Raw genomic sequence first — 9,683 nt, forward strand, 5'->3', positions numbered from 1 at the left:
TCCATAGACACCAATGTTATTCCTGTAGCTTGAAAGACAGCTACTTTTGATAAAACTGGGCTTGTAGCACATTGTCTGCCTTGCAACAATGGGAAAGAGGCACCGTTTATGTTTTGACAACCTATATCTAATGAGTTATTGATGCTGGAAGCCCGAATCTGTGAATATCTTTCCAACTTTACTGAACTTGGGGCCACTACCACCTAAGGAGTGATATATTTAATTTTGAAAAAAGCATTTAGCCATACTTAAAGCTTTAAGTGCTTTATTAACACGGAACTAAAAATTTTGTATTGTTTTATTATCACAGGTTCTGTCTGAAAAGAGGTGGCATCATTTTAAACAGTGAAATCAAACTAACAAAATGTAATGACCAACCAGTGAGCAATACTGGATTCTGCAAAAACATAAACAACTTTTTAAAAATCTAAATCTTATCTTAACACAGTTAATGTATTAACTTATTTTTGTGTGGATGCATGTATTTATTGATTTATTTAGTACTGTTAACATATCAGAGTTCTGAGTGAATTTTTCTTAAGATAGGCAAAGCCATTTATTGATTACATATAGGCCATTAAATGTTTATTAAAAACTAAAAAGCATTTAAAAAAAACAACTTAGGCATTTATTGAGTCACTAAAATACTGTAGAGTACAGACCACATCAGCATGATTATAAGCATCCTCTGGTAAATGAACAACCAGATACTGATGTCTCTCACCATATGGACTTCAGGAGATGACTGGGGGATGATAAACTGTGACCTACTGGTTGGATTCTCTCTGTTCTCATGTTTCTTACATGTTTGTCCCCTGACAGCCGGGTCCTAATGTTTTTTGAGCAACACACCATACTATGACGTTTTTACAATGATGGTTCTACTATGGAACCAGTTTGACATGTTCAGGTGTTCTTTGCGTGAAAACTCAGAGATTTCAGGTATCAGAAGGTGGTTTTCAACTTTCTTTGTTAACTTTCTGCTTCAACTTTAAACTAAATTTCCTTCACTAACCCAGCCCTCTGGACTCCCAGTAAGCTGTGTTCCTATTGGCTGTCCAGGTGGCTGCTAGGTTTTATCAGGAACACCTGAGCAGCTCAGTGTCTTCCTGCTTTATGTGGCTGCAGACAAACATTTCCTCTGCTTCTCTCCACCAGTGAACAGGGTTTGGCTCCATTGCTTCAGTTTGTTCTTTAGGCGTTGGCTTGCAGCTTCCAGCAGTAAAATCGTCTTTAATGTGTTTCTTGGTGTGTTTTAGGGCTTTGTACTGGATAGTTGTCTTGGTAAATGTGGTTCTTTAGTCACAGTTAGCACATGGTGCTAATGTGTGCAGTGATTAGTGGATTTGCTGCAGCTGAGTTGTGTCTTTGTCTTGGCTGTAGTGAGTCTTCAGAGGTTTTTGGTCAGACACATTCTGTGTTCTTGTTTGTGAACCAATGTTGGTTGTCCAGAAGGTAAGAGTTCCTGTCCTGATTCTCTGTTCTCAGAGCTTCTCTGGTAGGCTGCAGGAGACTTTAGCGTTTGGGTTGTGCTAGTTTGGTTTTTGTATGGTTTCATTTGGACGACTATCTTGAGGCCCCTCCATGTGGTTTAGTGAGGTTTTCTGCAACAGTTCTACAAAGCAACCTGCAGCAGAAGAGACTTTGAGAGTTTTTAGGAAGTTCTGGAGACCAGACTTTAGAGCAACAGAAACATTTGTCAGCAGTTTGAGCAGGAGAAGATGAGCTTCAGAGTAGAAATGAGACAGAAACCTTCTTGACCCGTGTGGTGAGGTCCTGTACCAAGAGTTTGAGCAGGTTGTGAAGAGTCTGTAGTTCTTTGGTCTGAAAGCACAAGAAGAGTCGACTCATTAAAGGAGAAAACAGGAAATATTGTTGGTTCTTCTGTCGCTCTGCAGTTTCCTTAGACTGAATATGAAGTTTATATTTTAAATGATTTCCCATGTGAGCCCAAGAAGACTTCAATAAACTCCCTCCATCCCCTGCACACAACACATTTTATTACCATGTTAAATGTTTTTTTTTTTATGTTTTTGAGTTTTAATCATAGTTTTTTCTCTTTGTTTGTTTAGTTTTGTCATCTGTGTAAAAGGTGCTGAACAAATAAAGTTGAATTGATAAACTGAATAATTGACTAACTCATGATTGTGACAACAGAAGTATTTTCATTGTGATTTAAGGGTTTACTTCATTTTTAAGGTTGGGGTTAAAATATTGACAGAAAAAGAAGATTAAAGAAATAAACTACATAACAAAAAGCAATTAATTTTAAATAATATATATAAATATATAAATAATAAAACTTTTAGAAAGTTTTATTATTAAAAAGATCTAAGAAATTTAAGATGTAATTTTCTAATTAAACATTTAATTTTTTAATTAAATGTTTTGTCTTTTTAAAGGTTTAATTATCTAATTAAATGTTTTGCATTTTTTAAAATGTTCAATATTCTTCTTGTTTAATTGTATTTTTCAAAAATTTGATTCTGGGAAATATTTTATCTGTAATTTTTAATATTTGCATTTTAAAAATTTAGTTTAATTCCATAATGACATGTATTGTATGTTGAATTATCTAATTCAATATTTTGTCTGTTTAATAGAGTTAAACATTAGATACAATTAAATTATATGTACATATACCACCTTTTAATGTTTAGTTTTCTTTTTAAATGCTATATTGTATTTTCTGTTTAATTCCTATTTGAAGTTTTATTGTCTTTAAGATGTAATTTTCTAATTAAACATTTAATTTTTTAATTAAATGTTTTGTCCTTTTAAAGGTTTAATGATCTAATTAAATGTTTTGCATTTTTTAAAAATGTTCAATATTCTTCTTGTTTAATTGTATTTTTTAAACATTTAATTCTGGGAAATATTCTATCTGTAATTTGTGATATTTGTATTATAAAAATTTTGTTTAATTTCATACTGACATGTATTGTATGGTGTTGAATTCTCTCATTCCATATTTTGTCTGTTTAATATAATTTAATGTAATTTAATGTTTAACTCTATTAAACAGACAAAATATGGAATGAGAGAATTCAACACCATACAATACATGTCAGTATGAAATTAAACAAAATTTTTATAATACAAATATCACAAATTACAGATAGAATATTTCCCAGAATTAAATGTTTAAAAAATACAATTAAACAAGAAGAATATTGAACATTTTTAAAAAATGCAAAACATTTAATTAGATCATTAAACCTTTAAAAGGACAAAACATGGGCGCTTGTATAGCTCAACGGGTTAAGTGGGTGACCTGTGTACAGAGGCTGGTTCCCAATGCAGTGTCCCGGGTTCGATTCCTGCTCGTGGCTCTTTGCTGCATGTCTTCCCCTGACTCTTCTACACTATTTCTGGTCTGTCTCACTACGCCTATCCAATAAGAAGCTGAAAAAGACGAAACATTTAATTAAAAAATTAAATGTTTAATTAGAAAATTACATCTTAAATACAATAAAACTTCAGTTAGGAATTACACAGAAAATACAATGAAGCATTTAAAAAGAAAATTAAATATTAAAAGGTGGTAAAACATTTAAAAAGAAAAACCTTAAAGATTTAATCTAAACATTAAATATTGGGAAAGAAAAAGAAACTCAAACAAGCCGATAAAACATTTGAAAAAACAATTAAACATTAAAAAGGCAAAACATTTGGAAATCAAATCAGACATTAGAAAAGAATAAAAGGTGAGAAAAGAGCAAAACTAAACGTTTAAGAAGAATCAAACTAAAGACGAAACATTTCAAAAGACACCAGTTAGACTTTAGAAGATCAAATTAAACAGAAGAGAATAAAACGATCAAAAAGAGCTAAAACAGATAAAGGTCGTAAAGCGTTTTCTAGGACTCGGGAGGTCTGGAGGCTTGGAAAGTCTTGGAACTGAGGGTTCAACCCTCCAGCACAAAGGCTGAAGTCCAACCTCCTTAAAACAACGGTCGAGTCGAGATTCAAGTTAAAAAAAACCTCGAAAATGGCAAAAAATAGATGATAAATGCGCAAAAAAGAAGTTTTAGTATCTGAGTGAATCGCTCAGGGGGTAGAAGAGAGACTATCAAGTGGAAGGTAGCAGGTTCAAGACCCACCGCTGGCATTTTTCTTTGTTTGTCTTTGTCAGGATTTTGATAAAAATTAAAAAGGGGCTGGTCTTGAACCAGCAACCTGCAGCTCCACAGGCAAATCCTTAACTCACTGAGCTACAGATCAGATGAAAAGAAATGATTTCGTCGTCCCTTTGGCATCGTAGTTAATAAAGTCACCACATGGGTGGAGCCAAGGCGGAGTCTGGGTGGAGTCAGGGCGGAGAGTAGGAGGGGAGGTGGGTGGCAGCCTCCCCCCTCTACTCCCCCACCTTCCCCCACCACCCACCACACCTTCCCCCGCCCGACGAGTTCTTCGAGTCTCCACGAGTTCTTCGAGTCTCCACGAGTTCTTCGAGTCTCGACAGGTTTTCCCGAGTTTCTTGAGTTTCTACCAGGTCGGAGGATGAACAAGTTGTCATGAAGAAGTGTTGAAGTCGGCCAGGATGGACTGACTTTTTACAGCGACTAGAAGGAAGACCACTAGCAGAGCAGGTCTTTAACCACCATCCATAAAATCCATGGAGTCGTTTCCAGAGAAATGAAAGAAGGTCAACTTTTATCAACCTCCATCCAGATGTTCAACTTGATATCTTTACTTTGACATTTTTAGCACCACAAACCTTTAGTATCACACTTTATCATCATTTATTAGGACTTTAATGGAATCCACCAGCAGATTTACTTTTTGTTGACAAACTTTATTCTTGTCGTCGTGGGACTGCAGTATTTAAAACTGTTCCTTCTATTTCACCTCGTTTATTAGTTTTAGTGGAGAAAGTTATTTTAGTTGTCGATTAGTCTCTTAAAAACCAAATACTAAATTGGGTTAGTCAAGAGGTTTAAATTTTTTACTTTGTCATATTTTAAATATGACAAAAAATATAAAAATAAAGTATCTTGAGACAATTTGACCTGTAACTGGCGTTATATAAATAAAATTGAATTCAAATTGTATGCATCTTGTAATGTTGGAGTAATTCAGCCATATATGTTGGAAAACACATTTTCTTTGTCCATTAATCTGTCGTTTTCTCCAGTAATTCATTTCTTGTTTTGGTTTATAAAATGTCAAACCCAAATATATTCAGTTTACTGTCATAAAAACCAAAAAGATTTACATTCATGATGCAGGAATCAGGCAGTTTTTCACTTTTTATCTTAGTTTAGTCAGAAAGATAGTTGATAATGTGTGAATTGTTGCAGCTTGTGAGCCGTAGAAGGTTTCAATCTTTGGGGCCGAGTGTCAAAAAACATTTAGAAACCAACATCAACAAAACACTGTCAGCAGTGCGCAATTGTGCACCCACACAGCTTAGAGGGAACAGTGGAGGTGGGCATGCAAAATCAGCTGAGAGTTCAAGTTCAATAAACTTAAGATATTATTTTGAATCATCTAGGCACATCTGCAGAATATAGTGATCTGACTGCACCTCACTATCATTCTGCTATACTGTGTTTGTATTTCTTGAAACTAATCACAATTGTCCTGGATGGGCTAAGCAAAAGATGTGGCTTTGTTGTTAACTAATAGTAATAGTAATATAGTGATGTAGAGAGATGAGAGCTGGCAATAACATGGATAAGCCACTGAAAAATATCTAGCAGGGTTGCCCTAACTGAAGATTGAAATCCATGGCAAAAATTAAAATTTTCAGTATGGGAGGTTGGAAATGCTGACAGGAGCAACTAGTAGCTTCCTACATCCATTGAATCAGACTACTCTGGCAATGACGCAGTGTGTGTAGAATGGTCTAACTGCACCTCATTATTATTCTGATAAAGGGAGAAAGTAGTTCTGATGTGTTCGTTTTTCTGTCAGGGGTTTCTTTACACCGTTCACAATTGTCTCTCCCCTCAGCTGTCTGTGTGTTACTGTTGTCAAAATCTACTTTTCTACAGGAACAACAACCTCAGAGCTGCTACTACACTGGAAATGTCAGGTTTTGCCATGGATTTGGATCATGCAATAAAGCAGGCCTGCTAGTTTTTTTCTGGTGAATTATCAATCTCACTGGCGGTTTAAGCCTGTTCTTATCCCTGCACCATGACAATTAGGATTAGCTGAAAGAAGCACAAACATGCCAGAGCATGCAGCATAATGAAAGTGAGGTGCAGTCAGACCATTCTACACAGCACTGTGTAAGTGCTGGTCTCGCTATGTAACACTACAGACAGACATATCTTATTTTAAGTTTAATGACTTTCTTTCTTTCACAATGAGAGCTGACAGCCTCAGTTATTGAAGACATTTATTATAGTCTCTGCAGAAACGATATGTGAGACTGGTCCTGGTTGCAGTGAGATAAATTGTAAGTCTACAGGTAAAGGAAATTAAATCAGTACTAACACTAGACACCATGAAGCAGGTGACTTGGCTCACAGAGTGCTATAAATACAGCACTTACTGCTTACTTCTGAAATCCAGCATACCGGAAACTACTTTAGGTATTGTGGACTGCGATCTAATACACACAACCTTTGGATATGAACAGGAATCATAAAGAGGGACTTGTCTGCGTGAGTCCTGAAACACTGTGGGATTCATTTCAGACAGAGAGAAAGAGAAACCGATGCAGAAAAGGAAGATAAATTCCACTGCAGGCTTTTAAAAAATGTAAACACAAGCTATCTGTTATTCTGTCAGAATCCAGATAGCTTTCCTGGGAACCAGCACCTACAAAATATACTGTAAAATGTATACATTTTTATTTTTTGCAAAACCTCTAATCAGAATAACACTTGATGCCGTTTTGCTGTTACCTTAGTAGCTTGTATTCACTCTACGCATGAACAAATATTGTAAAACACACTGTGACAATCAGCTGTTAAAGCAGTGTTTTTCCTTTCACTGGTTCCTCTTACTGGGAGCTGTAAACATTGTAAGGTCTCCCAGTATCTGACATCCTCCTCCCACGGTCTGTCCCTGTCTCACTCTCTCTTATCTGTGGTGAGTTTATCTCTTCTTAAACCAGTTAATATGAATACATAAAGACACTCTTTGTGCGTTTCAAAATCCCCTGAAAGAAAAAAAACATCATACAGAAAGAAACACGAATCCACCTCTAAGGAAAGGTTTGGTAATATTTGCTAACTTTTACAACAGGATGTATCCCTGAGCATGATGCTGCCACTTAAAAGACCACATATGCAAACATAATATACCTTTAAACAGGTACATGATGGATGCCACCTGCAATAAAACATAAGATAAGCTGGGTTTTATTCTGAGATAAACAGCTGTAAATGTCTGAAAAATGTAAGCTCTCTCTGCAGATACACAGCACAAAAGCTGCAAAAAAAAAAAAAAAAATGGCAACTGTTAGAAATTCACAAAGGAGAATTAATTTCAAAGTGCACTTTGTTTCCAGGGAAACTCAGACAGATGGGACGATACAGGAGGATACAGAAACAGATTTCTTTAGGGATCTGTTCATATATCCGATCATTGTCTGTCCAACCAAACTTCCTCATTGCTCATTGTGTTCATTTTATGGGAAGCCATGGGACAGATGTAGATACACATATGCATTTATGTCAAAGATGGGGGCAGTGAGTTCAGAAAGCTCCTGGAAAATAGTAATGTGACAAGCAGCACTATGTGTTTTGTACTTAAATCACGTGGGAAAAAATTAACAATAAAGAAAACACAAAGAAATTTAATATACTGCTTGGTGTCTATGAGAAACTTGTGCTCTTAATGTCCTGTTTTTGTCAGCGGTGGAAGGTCGCTGAGTACATCTATTCAAGTGCTGCACGTAAGTGCAATATTGAAGTCATTTTACTCAAGTATTTCCATTTTATGCTACTTTATATATCTATTTCGCAACATTTTAGGAGAAATATAATACTTTCTAATCCCTTACATTTATTTGACAGCTTTATTCACAATTAACGTTCAAGATAAAGAGTCTCTACAATGAATAAAATCAGAAGATTTCTAAAATAGGCTGCACAGTGGGCCAGTGGTTTGCACTGTTGCCTTGCAGGTAGAAGATCCCAGGTTCACGTCCTGGCCTGGGATCTTTCTGCAAGGAGTTTGCATGTTCTCCCTGTGCATGCATGGGTTTTCTTTGGGTGGTCTGGCTTCCTCCCACAGTCCAAAAACATACTCAGGTTAATTGGTAACTCTATATTGTCCATAGGTGTGAATGCGAGTGTGATTGTTTGTCTCTATATGTAACCCTGTCATAGACTGGTGACCTGTCCAGGATGTCATCTGCCTTCACCCTAAGTCAGCTGGGATAAACTCCTGATTGACCTCAATGACCCTAATGAGGATTAAGTGGTGTATAGATAATGGATGGATGGAGATTGTTGAGGATTAAACCACTGCTTTCTAGCTTTTTTTGGATTCTGATGTATCAGATGTCTATGAGTTGTTAATAGCTCCACCAAATAGTGATGTTCCCCCTAAACTTCTCACATGATTTCACTTCTATAAGCATTCAAATGATTCAATATCTAAAGAAAAACAAACGAAAAGCAGGTTTGTGTGTCAGGACGTTGCTTTTCTTATTTTATTTATCTGTTGCCGCTGTGTATAAAACAACTCCATATGATGTAGTTCAGACCAACCCCACCTGCAGCAGCTACAACAGTACAACAGTCGCTGACACACTGATGCTTCAGTTTTAAAAATCTCAAGATGCCACATTTTTTTATTTATATATATATATATATATATATATATATATATATATATATATATATATATATATATATATATATATATATATATATATATATATATATATATATATATATATATCAGAGAGACCTTTATTTCAGTACTTTAAAAACATTTTACAGTTAAAACTTCTGTACATAAGTGAGATTTTGACATGGATAATGGAGTGCTCTTACATTACTGTATTGATACTTTCCCTTGAGTAAAGGATCTGACTACTTCTTCTACCATTGACTTTTGTGACATATTTGTTCCATCTGCAATATACCTAGTATTTATCAGTTCAGTGTTTTCAAAAGAGAGGCTCTACATGCACATTTATGCATGACTGGTGACCACAATTGTTAAGTTCAAGAAGAACACCACATGTCTGTTTTTGTTTCCATTGTTGATACATGATGACACGCGATGCGTGCCTATAATAACGGTATCTATTTGTGAGTAATCATTGAAAAAATCTGCTTATGTGCAGAGTGAGTGATGGCTTTCTATCAAGGGGTGGCTTGGGAAAGCTCTGGCCCTCCCCTTCTCAGCTCTACTTAGGAGCAATAATGTTATATAATATGGCCATCTGCTCTTCACATTGATTTAAAAGTACCACGATGAGACGTAGCCATATGTGAGGGCCAGTGAATGTTTAAACAGGGACGTGCTTGATGGATATGGAAACATTCACCAGTGAACACATTTATATAACACTTGCTCCCACTTGTTTTTATTGTTGTTCATTCACAATAAACGTTTTAGGAGAGGGCATGTGCGTAAGTAACTTATTGATTTTAGGATGTCAGCTTTCATGTCTGTGCTTGCAAAAGAAGAGACTCGACCAGCAGTTAGAGGTGGAGGACTGAGGTCCACCTCTGCCTCAGTAACACTCACCAGTGTGTCATTTCGGT

This window comes from Amphiprion ocellaris, chromosome 17, assembly GCF_022539595.1.
Source record: "Amphiprion ocellaris isolate individual 3 ecotype Okinawa chromosome 17, ASM2253959v1, whole genome shotgun sequence".
Classification (NCBI taxonomy): Eukaryota; Metazoa; Chordata; class Actinopteri; family Pomacentridae; genus Amphiprion; species Amphiprion ocellaris.